This window comes from Myxine glutinosa, chromosome 3 (assembly GCF_964187855.1).
Source record: "Myxine glutinosa chromosome 3, kmMyxGlut1.1, whole genome shotgun sequence".
Lineage (NCBI taxonomy): Eukaryota > Metazoa > Chordata > Myxini > Myxiniformes > Myxinidae > Myxine > Myxine glutinosa.
Window position 1 is genome coordinate 292,709 of NC_136263.1, and position 19,792 is coordinate 312,500.

Here is a 19,792-nt window from a genome sequence, read left to right on the forward strand (position 1 = left end):
TGCCCTCCGAGCCCTGGTTGGCTGTTACTCCTTCCCGTCACCGCCTCTGACGCGCTGCTTGACGCGGCCACACCTCGACCCTCGCGCTCCTCCCTCTTCTTAGGCCTACCTCGTGTTACCCGACTAGTTTTGAGCAAAACCAAGGGCAGCGAACGCTGCTGGCAACCAAAGCGTAACAAACTTGAGGGACGCCAAATGGGGCATGGGATCGATTATGCCCATTATGTAACTGGAGGGTGGCCGCAAAATGAAAAGGGACCTTAGCTCATTTCTTTACACAACGCAGATATCACTAGGGAAATGGCCTACTCTTACACATACTATGACATAACTAATACTCTACGTGGGCCTACGTGTTGGGTGCTTGTGGACTAACCATGGGGGGCAAACCTTTAACCTTTAATGATGTTATATGTACAATCTCAAAACCTCAACACTGCCCCCCTCCTTTGCCAGGCTCGTCCCCGAGCCGAACCCACACAAGTGAGAACGACCGATTTTGAGCAAGGTTCAGGACTACTTTTGAAATTACGTGTGACACTTAGATGTGGTTCACCTCTCCATTTAACCTAACACCCTGTGTGTGACAGTTTTACAACACTAGATATGTCCCACCTACCGCGTTGTGTACTAACTAACAGATTCACACCCACAACTAACCGAATTACGGAAAGAATTCTCAAACTATACATAAAGCCGGTGGGGAGCATGTTATTTACAAGACTACTCTAATTATTTACAGTTCTACAACCCAGGACCTGTTCTTTTGTGGGAAAGAAAATTTGGAGAGGGAGAGAAACAGAATGCACTGCACCAATACACCATAATAAGAAATGCACAATCACATAAATGCACATTTCACAATAAATGCTGGCTTTTGCTGCTTGGCTGCTGCTGAGCTGCTGCTTCTTGCGTCTTCCTGCTTCATCTTCGGTGTGCCATAATAAAACTTGGAGATCTTCTTTCCTGATACACCAAAGGATAAAAAGGCACAAACCGTGTCCGTTTTTTATTTGCAGGGCCATCTCATGGTCCATCTGCGTGACATTGACGCCACTTAAAACCAGTGGTCCGCAGGGCAAGATAACGTTTGCAGCAATTGTCTGCCCCAGCAAAAGGTGCCAGGCCACAGAACGTGTGGTCCATTAGGTGTACTGGTGCAGCCAGAGGTATCAGAGTGCAGCTGCACAGGTGTAGCAAAGTGCAGCCGCACAGCTCAGGGTTCCTGTACACTCCCCTCAATAAAAGAAATGGGTCCATGGGTGGGGAGGAAAGACAAAGCAAAGAGTCAGCGGAGGAAAGGGCGCAAAAGTACACACAATACAAGGCAATGAAACATGAGGGGCGCGGGAGAGTGAGCGGGGAAAGCTCGTCCCTAGCCGCTCGTAACCCCCATGTCAGCCTACACTACCCTTGCCCTTCCCTGTATTTACAATTTACAAATTCGTCTCTACGTCTTGTCTCCCATATCCCCTCTAAACCGAATTTGTCGTCCAATCCCTCCCAAGAAGGAAGAGATGGAATATCACACAATGTCAAATCCCGTCGAGATGCGTCTTACCATCCAAACATTTGCGAAACCTGGTGTGGAGTTCCGTCTCCTTGGTGAGTGGATGTGGATGGTGTGAAGTGATTCTCATCCTAACTATACTCTTATAACATTAACTTTTAAACGACCCGGGGTCTTGCCCTGCCAATAAATTGGCCACCATTACACTATGCGGTTCTAGAAACCAATTCCCATTGACCCACCCTGTGGTGCCTTCCAAATTTGGGGTCCCACTCCCCCAATTTTTCAATACTGTGTCTTCGCACAATTTTGGGGCTGGGTCGTGTGGCTCCACTAGCAGGTCCAACTACCTACGCACCTCCGCCACTGAAGTCGCCACCCGAGCTTACCATGCTCCTTACAACTACCCTAAATCAGGGAAGGCCCATCCTGGATCTCTCACCCCTCTGATGCCCTCTCTGGCATTGGGTTACCCGGGTCCTCTCCTAGGATCCTCGGGCCCCACTGAACACTACTCTGACTCTAACTGGCTCCCAGAGCCTACCTGCGGCCTCACCTGGCCGACAGACTACCAGTGGTGGAGTGCCCCAATAACTATACTCACCAACAGGCCCACACGCCCAGCCATTTCCACAGACTCACGCACCCATCAAAGCACTTCACTGCCACTTCCTGCACCACAGGTGTCAATATCCAACAACTGACCTAAACCCTCTACCTAACTTTAAACTACCCTCCCCGGGTACTCGTGAAGGGGTCCATCTTCCCCCATCCACTCCTTCGCACCATGCACTCCACACCACTCATTCCACACCACTTACTCCCACCAAGCATTCCACACCAAATATTCCCCACTTGCACACCATGCAAGTCCATTCACACAACACAATTACACATGTCCTCAATACTCCATTTATACACTTTTACACACACACAGCATCATCTAACTAACTACTTCCCTCTAAAACTCGTGCTTTCCCGTCTTCCCTTACACTAAGCACTTCCCTCGTCATTATCATCCATCTAATCTCTCTACGTCTCCTCTACCTGTACAAAGTCACTACTTAAATCTCAGTCTCGTATTGTCATCTCTAAATCCCTAACAATATCCTAGCCCGCCCTCGGCTAGTTGACACTGTCATCCCCATAATCTAAAGCTCATGTGCCCCAAACCTATTGGTGGCTCTACCATCCCTCTACACCGGACACGACTCCCCAACTATCACCCCCAGTCCTCTCGCACTATGAGTCCCCGTCATTGGAGGTACTGGGTCCTGCCTCGGCCTCTATAGCCGAGGCGATCCATGAGGGCGCCTGCTCGCCGGTGTAGGGTCTTACCCGGTCGGCATGGACGATCCGAGGGAGGGCTCGTGGCCCCATTTTGATCTTAATGACCACGTCACAAATTTGCGCCAGGACGACCCCCGGGCCTTGCCAAGGTGAGGTGAGTTTGGGACACCTACCCTTCTGCCTCCGGGGATTGAAGAACAAAATCTTCATTCCCGGAGCGTACTGACTCCCCTGGCTCCCGTGGTCGTACCTGCGCTTCATCTTGGCACCCGCCAGCTGAGGCTGGCGGCGTGCGAAGGCATGGACCCTTTCCATGCCTTCCTCCAAGTGACGTGCATAGCCCTCCCCCGGCGGTCTATCAGTGGACTCTGGCACAGGACCGCATAGCAGGTCGGCGGGAGCCCGCAACTCCCGCCCATACATAAGCAACTCTGGGCTGCATGCGATGGCCCCGTGCTGGCTAGTTCGGTAGGCCATTAACAAATACGGGAGATGTTCGTCCCAGTCGTCCTGACGGGTGGTGGTGAACAATGCCAATTGTTGAACCAGGGTTCGATTGAACCTTTCCACCATCCCGTCAGATTGAGGTCTTAAGGGCGTTGTCCTTGTTTTCCTAATTGACAGGAGTCTGCACACATCTTTTAGCAATTGACCTTCAAAATTTCGACCCTAGTCGGTGTGAAGCTCCTCAGGAATCCCATGCCTACATAGAAATCCTTCCACGAAGGCCTGTGCCACCACCCCGGCTTCTTGGTTGGGGAGGGCATAGGCCTCCGGCCACTTGGTGAAATAGTCCATTACAACGAGGATATACTCGTTACCTTGGCAGGTGCGGGGTAGTGGTCCTAGAATATCCATAGCCACCCGTTCAAGGGGGGCCCCCACCTGGTGTAATTGAAGGGGAGCCCTCATCCTCCGTGCTGGTCCCTTTTTAGCAGTACAGGCGCGCATCTCCGACACCAGTCCTGTATATCGCGCCCCCATATTCACCCAATAAAACCTCCGGCAGTCCCGAGATGTAGTCTTTGTCCTGCCCAAATGGCCGTCGGGGCGGGTACCATGCACCTGCTGTAATATGGTGTTCTTAAATTTGTCTGGGATTATCACCAGCCAGGAAGTTCTCTCAGAGGGAATCTCTACCCATTTGCGGTACAAGATGCTATCTTTCAATTCCAGGGTTTGCCACTGAGCCCAATATGCCTTTGTTGGCGCCCCGAGGGGGGTGACCTCTTCCCCGTTAGGTCTTTTTCCCAATCGAAGCCATTCGTACACCGGTCCCAGTACAGGGTCCTCCCGCTGGGCCGTGCTCCAAGCCAAAGTTCCAAATTCTTCATCCACGGTTAGTGGCAAAATTGGCCCTCTCACCCGGGTTGCACGGACTATGAGGGTAGGGGTGGAGTCTGCCAATTGCTCCCTCTCCTCGTGTCTCGCACAAAATTTACAGTTTTCCCCCAAACAAGGACGTCGAGAGAGTGCATCGGCATTCCCATGGGCCTTCCCGGCCCTATGGGTCACACTGAAATCATACTGCTGCAACTTTTCCAACCACCTTGCAATTTGGCCCTCAGGTTCCTTGAACCGGAGGAGCCATTGCAGGGAGGAATCGTCAGTTCGAACCAGAAATTTCCGCCGGTACAAGTACGGGTGGAAATGGCTCATGGCAGCCAGTATAGCCAATAACTCTTTACGAGTGACGCAATAATTTCGCTCGGGCCTACTCATGGCCCAACTATAATACGCGATCACTCTCTCCACACCTCCCTGTGTCTGGGACAAAACCGTGCCCAATCCTTCCTGGCTTGCATCCGTGTCCAGGGTAAATGTCCCGTCACTCGTGGGGTATGCTAGAATGGGTGCGGATGTCAAACACCCCTTCAATGCGAGGAAGGCCTCTTGGCACTCCCTTGTCCAATTAAATATCGTCCCCTTCTCCATAAGCTGGTGAAGGGGCCAGGCCAACTCTGCAAATTTTGCCACAAAACACCGGTAGTAGGAGCAGAGTCCCAAGAATCCCCGCACCTCCTTGATGGTACATGGTGTGGGCCACTCCTCTACCGCTGTAATTTTGCCTGGGTCTGTTTTTACCCCCTCGCAACCGATGACGTGACCTAGATAGGCCACCTCTCTAGCAAACAACGTGCACTTACTCGGGCTCAATTTTAACCCTGCCTGTCTGAGGCACCCAAAGACCTGGTCCAAATTAGCTATGGCTTGGGGGAATGTTTTAGCATGTACCAGGATGTCATCCAGGTACACCTGGCATGACTGCCATGGCATGCCGCCCAGTACATGCTCCATCAATCGTTCAAAGGTGGCGGGGGCGTTACACAAACCAAACGGCATCACAGTGAACTGATACAGCCCCTTACCTGTGGAAAATGCCGTTTTCTCCTTCCCTGCCCTATCCATCTCCACCTGCCAATACCCACTCTTGAGGTCCATTGTTGAGAACCAATTTGAGCCCGCAATGGCATCGAGGGTATCGTCAATTATTGGCAGGGGATATGAGTCTTTGAGTGTCACGTTGTTCAGTTGGCGATAGTCCACGCAGAAACTCGTGGTCCCATCTTTCTTTTTGACCAACACACAGGTGACATCCAAGGACTTCCCGAGGGCTCGATGATACCTGCATCGAGCATCTTTTCTACCTGCTCATCAGCCTCCTCCCTCTTGCTCCAAGAGACCCGTCGGGCGGGCTGACGAATAGGCCGGGCCTCACCGGTGTGGATCTGATGTTTCACCAGGCCCGTACGTCCAATATCCTCGGAGGACAAGGAGAAGATGTCCAAATGGGTTTCAATCAATTTGTGTAAGGCCTCCCTCTGGGTATCCTCCAACTCTACGCTACTTCGATTTACCATCTCACAAATGGGATCGGGCCAATTCCTACTAGCTCCTAGGGACTCCCTCCGGGGCCGGCTCGGCTGGATGTTCTCGCCACTCACCTCCGCGACTTTATTAACTGGGGTGCAGCCGGCTATCTTCGTGCCCCGTCCTATAGTGCGTGGTTCTGTACTAATATTAATTACTCGGACAGCCACCACCGGCCCGTCCGTTTTTACGAGGGTGCGGTCCATGACTAAACCTGGGATGCACTGCGCTGCCACCGGTTCGACCAGGCCGCAGGACTCCTGCCATGTTGGGTGAGGTAGCCATCGGGCCGGCACTATTTCCTCGGCCCTTGGGGGAATGGTCACGGCCTCAGAAGCCTCCAGCTCCATCCTCTCAGCCGTGCTCACCCTTCCCAATGGCAGCTCATCTATTCCCACTTGCAGGGTCCCCCAGCTCAAATCGATTTTACAACCGCTGGCAGTCAACAGATCCAACCCGATTAGGCATGGGTCGCACACCTCCGCCACCCAAACTTCTATCTCCCTCTTTACCGACCCCAACTTGAGGGTTACAAAACCACGCCCTATGATGAGGGCCGTTGCCCCGGTAGCCAGCTGCAAACTATGGTTTTCCAGACGCTGGATTTTATCCCAGCCGTCTGCACTCGAATTAAGGATCACAGGGCTGATGATCGTGGCGCTAGCTCCTGTGTCCACTACGGCGTTTACCCCCACGCCGGCAATTTTGCACCGAATTGTCAAGCTACCTGAATCAATTTGGCCACAATAGATGACCTGTCGCGTCAATGAGGGCTCTTCACCATCCCCTACTACCGAACACGGCCCTGCATGCTCGGCACATATTAGTTTCCCGGGCCCTATCGGGGAGGGGGGGGTTTGGGGGGGGGTGTCTGGGGTCGGCTAGTCCGACCCGTACGAGGTGGAGTTGATGGTCCCGGCTGCCGGGGTCCGTCCCGGCGCGGAGCTCGACACTCCCACGCACGGTCACCCAGCCGGCTGCAATTAAAGCACCTCACCTGGTAAGGTGCTTGCCTCCGGAATTCCAAATTGCCCCCCCTGAAGGTCCTAATTGGGGCATTTGTCCGTGGCCTACCGTGTGCCACCTCCGGAGCCGCCTGCCATGGTCCAGATTCCGCCAGGTGCTGGTCCACCAGCCTTCGGACCATGCTTTCCAGGTCAGGGCCCCTTTCGGGGGCGGACCCCCTCAAGGGGCCACCACCAGCCACGGGCCCTACCTGTCGCACCGCCACTGCGTGGCGCTCGCTTCCCCGGGCCAGTGGCCTCGCTGCTTCCCAACGGGCCACAGCGTCGGCCGCCTGGATCAAGGTCCGCGGGCGCCACATGGCGAGCTGTTGCCGCAGCTCAGGGTCCGGGAAGGCCTGAATGAAATGGTCGAGCGCCAGGCTTTCCTGGGAGGTCGCTGCCATGTCTGCGTGTGCGATTCCCACTGCGCGGCGAATGTCATATGCAAGCTCCCCGATGGTCTCCTGGGGCTTTCTTTTTCGCACCGCGAGCTGAGCTTTAACAAGCTCGCTTTGCTGTTCTATACCAAAACGATTAATTAAGGCCGCACGGAGGTCTGGCAGGGTGATAGCACCCGATGGTAAGGCCGTCAGAACCTCCGCCGCCACGCCGCGCAGTGCCCCCACAAGGTGTACCCCACCTTCGTCCGGGTTCCAACTGTTCCCCCTACACACATGGTCGAATTGCGGCAGGTATGCCCTCAAATCACTCTTGCCATCATACGGCGCGAGTGGAACCTTATGGCTGCCCGAAGGCCGGACCCCGTGCGTCGCTCCCGTTGGAATTAACGCGGGGCCGAACCATTCGGGCCCCCATAGTACACTATTCCCCGGGGGCTCGCGTGCGTCCCCCGTTCCTCTAAAGACTACCCCTGTCGGTGTCGATGCTTGGGTCGCCTTGTCGCAACCCGCTACCCATTCCATACTCGCACATCCCGGCTCACCAACACCTCTCACACTCCCCATGGTCAGACATCCCTGCGCACACTCTCTCTCCACGCACTCCAGACCAGTCGCACACCTTACTATCGGCCTCTCACGAATGCCCGGGTCTATGCACACTCCCAAGCTCGTCGAACCTCCCCTCACACCACATACATTTCCGACATTATCGCCACTCACCTCGGCGCTTCTTCCTCTTCGCTTCTCCTCCGCCACCTGCAAACTCTTTATTTGGTTAGCAAGCACGTCATCACGATGTGAACACAGACCTTATACAAGTTCCATCACCTCCTCCTTTATTTCATTTTTAGTCTCCCTCCGTCTCTTTTTAATTTCACTCACCCCTTCTTCTACCTCCTCCAACTTTTGTTTCACCTCCTCTATTTCCCGGTGCGCCCCCACAATTTATTCTTCTAAGGCCACCTTGGTCGTCTCTATATGTGTCCTAACCTCTCGTTCCCTTGTCCCCAACGTCTCTACCACGTCATCTAACCTCTTTGTCAGCCCCTCGTGTACCATTTGACACTCTTTCTTCATCGCTGTCAGTTCTTTTTTTATTTCGTTTTGTGCTGATTTCAGTCCCCCTATCACGTCCGTGTTCTTACCCACTTGCTCCTTTAACTCCCGCTGTCCCACCATCAGCTTCTCTACTTCCCGCGTCAACTCCTCTATACCCCCATGTAACCGAGCCGTACTCTTCCTCAACTCCTTCTCCACGCGCTCCTCGCACTGCTTTACCTCGTCGCGTACCCCTGCGACCTCTTCCCTCAACCCTCGCCGTATGTCCTCCCCCATTTCTTCTATTTCCCTCTTAGATGCCACCCTCATTTGTTCCAATTCGTTCTTTTGGGCGTCCATTTTGTTTTTCCAGCCCGTTTTTTACCTCTTCTAATTCCCGGGTGGATTTGTCCCCCATTCCTTTCAATTGGTCACCCATTTCTTTTAATTGGCCACTCATTTTGTTTTCCAATTCGTGTTTTACCTCTTTCAATTCCCGGGTGGATTTGTTACTTTGGGCGTCCATTTTGTTTTCCAAATTATTTAACCCGTCTTTCATTTCTTTCATTTGGCCACCCATTTTTTCGGTCAACTCGCTCCTGCTACCCCTTACCTCGTCCCTTATTTCTTTCATTTGATTAGCCATTTGCCCACTCATCGCATCCATTTTATGGTCCGATTTTACCATATAGGCCCATATTTGTGCCATAAATAGGTCCTTATCCATTGGCAACACGGGCTCGGCTACCGCGGCCATGTGCGCGGCGCCGCCATTTTCTTCCCCTGCCACCCCTACTGCTGCACCCTCATCAATGTTCTCCTCTTCTTCCCATTCTTCCCGGGGGTCCTGGGTTATCGATTATAATTCCGCCTCTACCTCCTCATTTACCCCCACCGGCATCCGACCGTCTTGGTTATCCATGGCACGATTTTAATTTGGATGTTAATAATTAAATTTCGGCCGCTCATAAATTTGAGTGTGTTAGGCGCACCTCGGGTCCAATCCCACTCCCCTGACACCAATTGTTGCGGATCTCAGCGCCGGCCTTTTCCCCTTACCAAGGGGGGATTAGTCCCCTTGTCTTTGACTAGCCGACGGGACCCGGGACCTATGACGTCCCTCCCGGACAGCGCGAAGTAGGGTTGTAGGACTAATCACTAATACCTAAGTACTCGCACCGCCCAGAAACGAGGAAATAAGCCCCGCCCAAATCACGGGTGTTGGTGGATACGCCGAGCAGTAGCGAACCCGTGACCCCAGCCGTTAGCAATGACTAAACCCGATCCAAGCGGTTCTTAATCGTGCCACGCTTACCCAATGGAGGAAATCACGGAAACAGTCGAATTTGGAAGAAAGGAAGAACAGAATTTATTAACACAATGTACAATGATCAGCAGAAGAAAACACAGTGCAGCCTTAAACAGTCTTATACTTATCCCAAGACAAACGGGCCCGTTCACACTCAGACACACTCACACGGGGTTTGCAGTTGACCAGGTCCGCACGTCCAGGGATGGCGTCCAGGCAGCTTGCTCTCAACTCGGTTCCCAACTTGCTCGGTCCCCAACTCGCACCGCGAAGCAGATGAAACAGATGGCAGGAGCTCTCCGCGTGTCGTTTTCGCGCACGGGATTATAACAGGGCGAACGGTAGGGCTGGCTTTGGCGGTTACACTTGCGGCTGCGGCCACGTACGTAATAAGTGAATAGTTCAATATGCGCTCACAATGCGCTTCTCAATCAATGCCTCGACAAATCCTTCCGATACTGTCGGGTGCACGCCGGTCCTCCGAATACTCCTCACACGAGTGCTCCGAATCAGTTCTCTCCGACAAGTCCTTCGTAAGTCCTCCTTGCAAGTCCTGTCGCACGAGTCCTGTTTAAGGGCTTTGTGCACTCGCTTATATAGCCTTGCCCAGCGAACCTTCCAGCAGTTGCTAGACGCGCCCTTACCACGCCCTATCACGCCATGCCTTCCGACCCCTGGTTGGCTGTTGCTCATTACCGTCACCACCTCTGACGCGCTGCTTGACGCGGCCACACCTCGACCCTCGCGCTCCTCCCTCTTCTTAGGCCTACCTCGTGTTACCCGACTAGTTTCGAGCAAAACCAAGGGCAGCGAACGCTGCTGGCAGCCAAAGCGTAACAAACTTGAGGGATGCCAAATGGGGCGTGGGATCGATTATGCCCATTATGTAATTGGAGGGTGGCTGTAAAATGAAAAGGGACCTAAGCTCATTTGTTTACACAACGCAGATATCACTTCGGGAAATGGCCTACTCTTACACATACTATGACATAACTAATACACTACGTGGGCCTACGTGTTGCTTGTGGACTAACTATGGGGGGAAAACCTTTAACCTTTAATGATGTTATATGTACAATCTCAAAACCTCAACAATATATATGTATGTATATATATATATATATATATATATATATATATATATATATATACATTCATCCCTCGTTTATCACTGGGGTTACGTTCCAGAACCCCCCGTGATAGGTGAAAATCCGCGAAGTAGAAACCATATATTAATTTTATTATTTTTATATATTTTAAGCCTTTAAAAACCCTCCCCATACTCTTATAAACCTTTCCCACGCTCTTATGAACCCTTTCTACACTCTTAAACACACTTTTGAGACCCATCCTTAGTCCTTACGTATTAGAAAAATATTTGTACGTGTATATATAGCTGTACATTGATACATTGATGCAAGTTCTTTTATAATTGCAATTAATTAACAAACAAACATACACATATGATCATGGAACTACACAAGTACAGTACAACAAAGTATTTACATTGATGCAAATTGTGTTTTTGAAAGCAAAAGGCAATAATTGACAAAAGTGCCTTTAATCAAACCTGAGGCCTAAGCATAAAGAAGTCTTCATGAGCTATTCAAAATAGAGATGATGATTAATTTTGAAAATTAATAATAAATGCATTAGCTTCCTCTTGCATATGCAGCAGCTTCCTGATGGTTCATTTGTAGGAAGCAGTGGGGGGTGGAGAGGAGGTGAGGAGGGTGGTTATTCCTGATCTGATGCAGTGATGAAGCAGATATCTCATCTGTATCAAAAGGTAATGACCGAAAAATCCCATCCTCCACAACCTCGGTCATTCATGTTACTCAGCGACTTAATTTAATTGCAGCTTTAGACAACGTCATCGAAATCGTCATCATGATCATGTGTCTCTAAGTTGTAAACATAAGTTCTTGTAAATTAGAGGTTACCCAAAGTATGATGACTCTTAAAACCATATTGATCATTAAACTGCAGGACACAGTTTGGCATCAACCTTGCAAATTACTTAAAGTAGCGAAGAACCGTCCAAGAACCCTCCTTACGGATGGGTTAATTACCCCCAGAATCATGGACAAGTTAATTACCCCCAGAATACGGGACTTTCAAAATGCGCGATTCTTTGTCTACTCATTTATAATGCGTATTTTATTTCGATTTACTGTAATATTCTTTTAATATAGGTTTTAATTAATGTGTTATATTTTTATTTTTATTATTATTAATTTTTTAGGCTAGAAAATGCTTATTTTACCGCAAAAATAATTAAAATCTAAAAAAATAAAAAATACCTATAGGCCGCAGAATCCCGCAATACAATGAAAAATCCGATATATAATTTTACATATACTAGCGAGAAAAACCTGCGATGTACCGAAGCCGCGAAAAGTGAAGCGCGATATAGCGAGGGATGACTGTATATATCTATATATATATATATATATATATATATATATATATATATATATATATATATATATATATATATATGTATATATATATATAAATATATATATATATATATACTGAAACGCAAAATAAACTTACCACCTTTGAAACCTTTAAATATCAACAATAACACCGTGTAGTAAATGTGTGAACTTATTTGTGGACAATAGTGTCCTCAGTGTCAGACAAAACGGTCACGGATGGTCACTTGAACCTTCAATGGTCACTCCATAGCACAGCTACTGAACAGCCGTTTTGACTGTCAGTGATTAGCCAAGGGGTACGGGATGATTTTAATGAGCTGCACGTGATGTCTTGATATTGGCTTTAAAAAGGCCAGTGCAAAATGGGCATTTCAATCAACATGCCACGATTGTCAAGGGATCAACGGCAGCGTGCCCTGGGCATGCTGCAAGGCGGACTGAGCTACCGTGAGGTGGCACGTCGCCTTGGCTGTTCACACCAGACGATATCGGCCCTGGTGGACAGAGACACCCTCCACAACTCTGCAGATGACAGACCTTGATCAGGGAGGCCAAGAGTCACCACTGCAAGGCAGGACAGGCAGATGGTCCGAAGTCACCTGCGGGATCGATTCCGTCCAGCATCCCGCACTGCGGCAGAAACTCCGGGGCGTGCAAACCCACGGATCTCCAATGATACTGCACGAAGACGACTGCATGACTATGGTCTGACTGCCAGAAGACCATACAGAGGCCCCGTGATGACGGCTGCCCATCGCCGCAACCGACAGAGATGGTTCCAGCAGCATCAGCGGTGGACCTTGGCGCAGTGGAACGAGGTCGCTTTCAGCGATGAGTCAAGGTTCTGTGTGGACAGCCCTGATGGGCGTGAGCGTGTCTGGAGAAGAACTGGCGAGCGATATGCCGATTGTTGTGTGCGTCAAGCCAACAGGTGGGGTGGCCCAAGTGTGATGGTGTGGCCCGCCATAGGCCGGTACAGGACGCCACTGGTGGTTGTGGATGGGAATCTTAACGCCCAGCAGTATGTGGATAACATCCTGCGACCTCATCTACTGCCATTCCTGCTAGACCACCCAGAACTGAGAACCTTTCAGCATGACAACGCTCGTCCCCATGCTGCTCGCTTTACCACTGCATTTCTCCAAGGCGAGAACATCAACACCATGCAGTGGCCTGCGCTCTCCCCTGACCTGAATCCCATAGAGCACCTGCGGGATGAGCTTGGGAGACGCCTAGTTGGCAGGGCCAGGACACGGGCAGAGCTGCTTCAGACATTGAGGACTGAGTGGGACAGAATCCAGCAGCAATCCATCCAAAGACTGGTAGGCAGTATACGCCGACGATGCACTGCCTGTATCCAAAACAATGGTGGCCATACACGCTATTGAAAGGGGACTGACATTGCACCCTGTGCTGTTCTGTACTGTAGAACAAACCTCACGGTAGCTCAGTCCGCCTTGCAGCATGCCCAGGGCACGCTGCCGTTGATCCCTTGACAATCGTGGCATGTTGATTGAAATGCCCATTTTGCACTGGCCTTTTTAAAGCCAATATCAAGACATCACGTGCAGCTCATTAAAATCATCCCGTACCCCTTGGCTAATCACTGACAGTCAAAACGGCTGTTCAACAGCTGTGCTATGAAGTGACCATTGAAGGTTCAAGTGACCATCCGTGACCGTTTTGTCTGACAGTGAGGACACCATTGTCCACAAATAAGTTCACACATTTATTACACGCAGTGTTATTGTTGATATTTAAAGGTTTCAAAGGTGGTAAATTTATTTTGCGTATATATATATATATATATATATATATATATATATATATATATATATATATATATATATATATATATATATATATATACATATATATACTAGTGGGGTCACCCGTGGCGATCCCACGGGCATGGACGTGTGTGACATTTCGACATATTGAGTTAGATGCTGCACCTGCACATTCAGTTTCACAAAATGGTTATTGGCAATTTATCAGATGCACAAATGATGTCATCGACACAATGTGTTTATTTCTGATAACATGTGAATGCATGTGCGACGTGCGTGCACAGCCACACACATACACACAAACACACACACACACACACACACACACACACACACCCGTACACATATATACACACACATACATACACGCACGTACACACGCACACCCACACACATATATACACACACATACACACACACACACACACATATATATATACACACACACACACACACCTCTCCAACCCCTCGCTCCTCTCCAACCCCTCGCTCCTCACCAACCCCTCTCTCCTCTCCAACCTCTCGCTCCTCACCAACCCCTAGCTCCTCTCCAACCCCTCGCTCCTCTCCAACCCCTCGCTCCTCTCCAACCCCTCGCTCCTCTCCAGCCCCTCGCTCCTCTCCAGCCCCTCGCTCCTCTCCAACCCCTTGCTCCTCACCAACCCCTCACGCCTCTCCAACCCCATAGCTCCTCTCCAACCCCTCACTCCTCTCCAACCCTTCGCTCCTCTCCAACCCCTAGCTCCTCTCCAACCCCTGCTCCTCACCAACCCCTCGCTCCTCACCAACCCCTAGCTCCTCACCAACCCCTAGCTCCACTCCAACTCCTAGTTCCTCACCATCTCCTCGCGCCTCTCCAACCCCTCGCGCCTCTCCAACCTCTAGCTCCTCTCCAACTCCTCGCTCCTCTCCAACCCCGCTCCTCTCCAAACCCTCGCTCCTCTCCAACCCCTAGCCCCTCTCCAGCCCCTAGCACCTCTCCAACCCCTCGCTCCTCTCCAACCCCTCGCTCCTCTCCAACCCCTCGCTCCTCTCCAACCCCTCGCCCCTCACCAACTCCTCACCCCTCTCCAACCCATAGCCCCTCCCCAACCCCTCGCTCCTCTCCAACTCCTCGCTCCTCTCCAACCACTCGCTCCTCTCCAACCCCTAGCTCCTCTCCAACCCCTCGCTCCTCACCAACCCCTCGCTCCTCACCAACCCCCTCGCTCCTCACCAACCCCTAGCTCCTCACCAACCCCTAGCTCCTCTCCAACCCCTAGCTCCTCACCAACCCCTCGTGCCTCTCCAACCCCTAGCTCCTCTCCAACCCCTCGCTCCTCTCCAACCCCTGCTCCTCTCCAACCCCTCGCTCCTCTCCAACTGCTAGCCCCTCCCCAGCCCCTAGCGCCTCTCCAACCCCTCGCTCCTCTCCAACCCCTTGCTCCTCACCAACCCCTCACCAACCCATAGCCCCTCTCCAACCCCTCACTCCTCTCCAACCCCTCGATCCTCTCTAACCACTCGCTCCTCTCCAACCCCTAGCTCCTCTCCAACCCCTCGCGCCTCACCAACCCCTCGCTCCTCACCAACCCCTAGCTCCTCACCAACCCCTAGCTCCTCACCAACCCCTAGCTCCTCTCCAACCCCTAGCTCCTCACCAAGCCCTCTCCAACCCCTAGCTCCTCTCCAACCCCTCGCTCCTCTCCAACCCCTAGCTCCTCTCCAACCCCTCGCGCCTCTCCAACCCATTGCTCCTCACCAACCCATTGCTCCTCACCAACCCCTCGTGCCTCACCAACCCCCAAGCTCCTCTCCAACCACTAGCCCCTCACCAAACCCTTGTGCCTCTCCAACCCCTCGCGCCTCTCCAACCCCTCGCGCCTCTCCAACGCCTAGCTCCTCTCCAACCCCTCGCACCTCTCCAACCCCTCGTTCCTCTCCAACGCCTCGCGCCTCTCCAACCCCTCGCTCCTCTCCAACCCCTAGCACCTCTCCAACCCCTCGCTCCTCTCCAACCCCTCGCTCCTCTCCAACCCCCACTCCTCTCCAACTCCTCACGCCTCTCCAACCCCTAGCTCCTCTCCAACCCCTGCTCCTCTCCAACCCCTCGCTCCTCTCCAACCCCACGCTCCTCTCCAACCCCTCGCTCCTCTCCAACTCCTCACTGGAATGAATGCCAGTTTAAAAAGGATTACCTTTACTTCTGTATAATAATGATGAATGAAATAATAACGAAGAAATATCTGTCGGCAATTTCCCGTCTGTGGCGATACGTGAACGAAGCTATGCCCCTCTCTCCACATTATTGTGACGATGTATAAATTAAATATTTAATCGTGACGATTGTCATCAAATGGAAAAGTCCGCCACGAATTTTTAATATATCTCGCCATTTTCCCGTCTGTTATTTTAGGCGATGTATGGCCGACCATGCCGTGATTTTAAAAAAAAAAATCTCGGCAATTTCCCGTGTGTGCGTAAACGTTCTCAATTATTTCTGACACCGAGTCTAAAACCATCGATAAAAATTAAATCAGATGGTGAATTCGAGATAAAATCGTGAGGGTGACAATGAATGGGCTTTAGTTTACAGGCCTTTGAGAAATCATTTCGTTCTATAAACGGAAACTTTCATGGGATTCTCTTCCCGTTTTTTTTTCAACCGAGTCTAAAACGATGTTAGCGACTGTTAAAAATGAAATGATATATCGAATTAGAGTTGAAATAAGCCTGTGTGAGAGAGAAAGACAGCATGGGCCTAACTAAACAGGGCTCAAAGCTATTCGAGTTAATAAAATGGTGGATATTTGTTTACATGAAGCCTCTCCAAGAATGGGTGGAGCTACTCTGTAAACAGAGTAAGCCACCACCCCTGGACAGACAGACAGACAGACAGAATCACCCTCGCCTATTATAATATAGATATATACAGTCACGTGAAAAAGTAAGTACACCCCATGTAAAGTTTTGACTTTTTCAACATATTTCAACATACAGCTATTTGATCTTCATTTCAACAATATTGATAGATAAAGGTGATATAATATAACAAATATCAGTGCAGAGCAACAGACGGGCTACAGTTAGTCAACTAACAGTCCAGTACAACATTGATACTGAAAGACCCAAAAAAGAATGCACAACTCGTCGTACCTTGACATGAATGGGGTATGGCAGCCGACAACCATACAGAGTTCCACTTCTTTCAGCAAAAAAAAAGAACCTGCGGTTGCAGTGGGCTAAGGAATGAAAACACTGGACATTGAAGGATTGGAAAAGCGTTGCCTGGTCTGATGAATCCCGGTTTCTGCTGTATCACATTGATGGGAGGACTAGGGCATGGAGAAAACCACACGAGTACATGCATCCATCATGCCGTGTGGCAACATTGCAGGCTTATGGTGGTAGTGTGATGGTGTGGGGTGTGTTTTCATGGCACACATTGGGCCCTTGATAAGAGTGGAGCAACGTTTGAGTGCTACAGGATAACTGAACATCATTGCCAATCAGGAGCAATCCTTCATGGTAGCAGGGTATCCGTTTGTGAATGTATTTCTTGAGCATGATAATGCCCCATGCCACAAGGCTAGGATTGTCCAGGAATGGTTCCATGAACATGACAGTGAATTCAGCTTACTGCAGAGGCCTGCCCAGTCATCAGATCTCAATCCAATTGAGCATCTGTGGGAAACATTGGAGTCAACATGGGCCAACATCCCTGTGGAATACTTTCGACACCTTGTGGAGTCCATGCCCCGACTAATTGAGGCTGTTCTGAGGGCAAAATGGGGGGCAACACAATATTAGAAAGGTGTGCCTAATGTTTTGTACACTGAGTGTATGTATGCATTATACGATTGCCAAATTCAATTTTTTTTCTACTTTATTGATGTTGGAGTTAAGGTTCGTATTGTTTTCTCTCTTGTCCTTACAGGCTTCCACTGGTAATTGCAGAAATGGTTTGCCAAGTCGAGAAAGGAAGAATAGTCACATGATGAGCATGGTGGAATGTGCCACAGCTCATCTTGATCAGGAGAAAGAGATTCTCGAGTGCCCTCGATGCCACATCATATATCCCTTGTCTCATAGTCAGGACCTCGTGGACCATTTGGATGTCTGCAGCTAAGCAACGAAAATAACGCCAAACTCAGACATGCTCTCAGTGGAACCACCTTTAGAGGCCATTTTTCTCCGCAGAGCAGGGGTTGGCCTTTTTCGGGCACATTGGTCCCCTTTTTGAAGCAATGTTTTATGGCCGGATGCCCTTCCTGCCGCCAACCATATTAGTCGCCTCTTGTGACACACAGGGAATTACCAGTGAACTGGTACTCAATTTGCCGACCTCGGAAGGATGACAGGCTGAGTCAACCCCTGGTGTTAATTTTTAACCGGGTTAACCGGGATTCAAACCCAATCTCAGTCACGTACATAAATATTCAGATTTCCTTTTCTGTCATGTACTTGTATGTTCATTCCTTTAGAAGTCCCTCAACATCTTAACCCGCACACGCGAAGCAAAAAATGGGATTAAGCAATTGGTTCATGCCCTTTTGTCAACCTGTCCGTCCTCCTGTCTGTCTGTCTTATCAGTTTATAATAGAGGAATAACTTATTTAAATCGAATGTTATATTTTGAACATGAATTAGAACATGAATACGAGGACAAGTTTGCCGTTTTACCATACTTTAGCTCTGAATTTGGCCTGATCGCACATGCTCAGAGAGGAGAGAGATAAATTGTTTTACCCTGTCTGTTTGCCTGGCAGAAAAAACAAAATTGAAACAGGAAAAAGAACAATCAGTTTGCAAACCCTCGCCAGGATGAATTTTCAGTGGTTTTTAAGGCTTTTGTGTTAAAATTAATATGGCGGCCGAACCACGTGACCGATGACATCATTAATTTTTTTTCTCCACCAATTTATTCCGAGATTATGCTCAAGAAATTTCATCTTGATCGGATTAAGTTTTGTACTTGTCGAATTATGATGTCATAATGGAGGCACCTATGACATCATCATTAACCTATTTTATTCCCCATGGAGAGTTCTTTACAATGAGCCATGTCTCAATTTTTTTCTATTCAGCGCTTTCCGAGATATAGAGGTACAAGGTTTTTCGGTTTTTCCAAGATTGTGATCGAACCACGAGACCGATGACGTCATCATTATTTTTTCCCTCCACCAATTTATCCCCAGATGATGCTCAAGCAATTTCATCTTGATCAGATGAAGTTTTTTACTTGTCAAATTATGACGTCATAATGGAGACACCTATGACATCATCATTAACATATTTTATTCCCCATGGAGAGTTCTTTACAATGAGCCATGTCTCAATTTTTTCTATTCAGCACTTTCTGAAATAGAGGTGCAAAGTTTTTCGATTTTTCCAAGATGGCGGCCGAATCACGTGACCTGTAACGTCATAATTATCATAAAAAAATAATGCAGGTGAAGTTGCACCTATGGTGGAATTTCCTGTCAATCGGACCAACGGTTGCAGAGAAAATAATATTTATTGTGTGCAGACAAACAGACAGACAAACAAACAAACAAGAAGACGTCATGCGGAGCACGATACTTGCAAAATACGCCCCCCCCCCCCCCCAAAGTTTTCCATTGATACAGCAAATTGTCCATTTCATGAAGATTCAAATTTACAATCTTGATCAAAGCTCGGGTCAACAGGATGAAAAGTGACGATTTTTCAGATGAAAAATGATTTTGGAAGGTTGACCTTGAGTTTACCTTTGACCTTTTGACCTCAAAAATAGTTAGTTTCCCTATTTAGTGACTCAATGTGCAAATGCTGTTCAAATTTCAAGTCGATCGGATGAAAATTGAGGATATTAAAAATTTGGCCTATGTTGACCTCAAAAATAGATGGTGGTTGAATTTAGTGACCATGTATATAAATCCTCTTAGAAGTTCAAGTCAATCAAATGAAAATTGGTGATTTTAGAAATTTGGCCTATGTTGGTTGACCTTTGGGCCTGTGTTTACCTAAAATATAATACGTGGTTGAATTCAGTGACCAGATATGCAAGTCCTCTTCAGATTTCAAGTCAATTGGATGAAAATTGAGGATTTTAGAAATTTGGCAAAGTTGGTGACCTTTGGCCCATGTTGACCTATTGACCCCAGAAACAATAGG

General features: G+C 49.4%; 1 protein-coding gene across 1 annotated transcript in view; it reads left to right on the forward strand.

Annotated features, from left to right (window-relative positions):
- The window catches only part of CEP55 (centrosomal protein 55), an 82,347-nt gene that overhangs the window by 58,967 nt on the left and 3,588 nt on the right, over positions 1-19,792 (forward strand). Inside the window, exon 8 of the mRNA XM_078773684.1 lies at positions 17,574-19,792. This exon is cut by the window's right edge and continues 3,588 nt beyond it. The gene's annotated coding sequence lies outside the window, so the exon portion shown is untranslated. The remainder of the gene's footprint in view (positions 1-17,573) is intronic.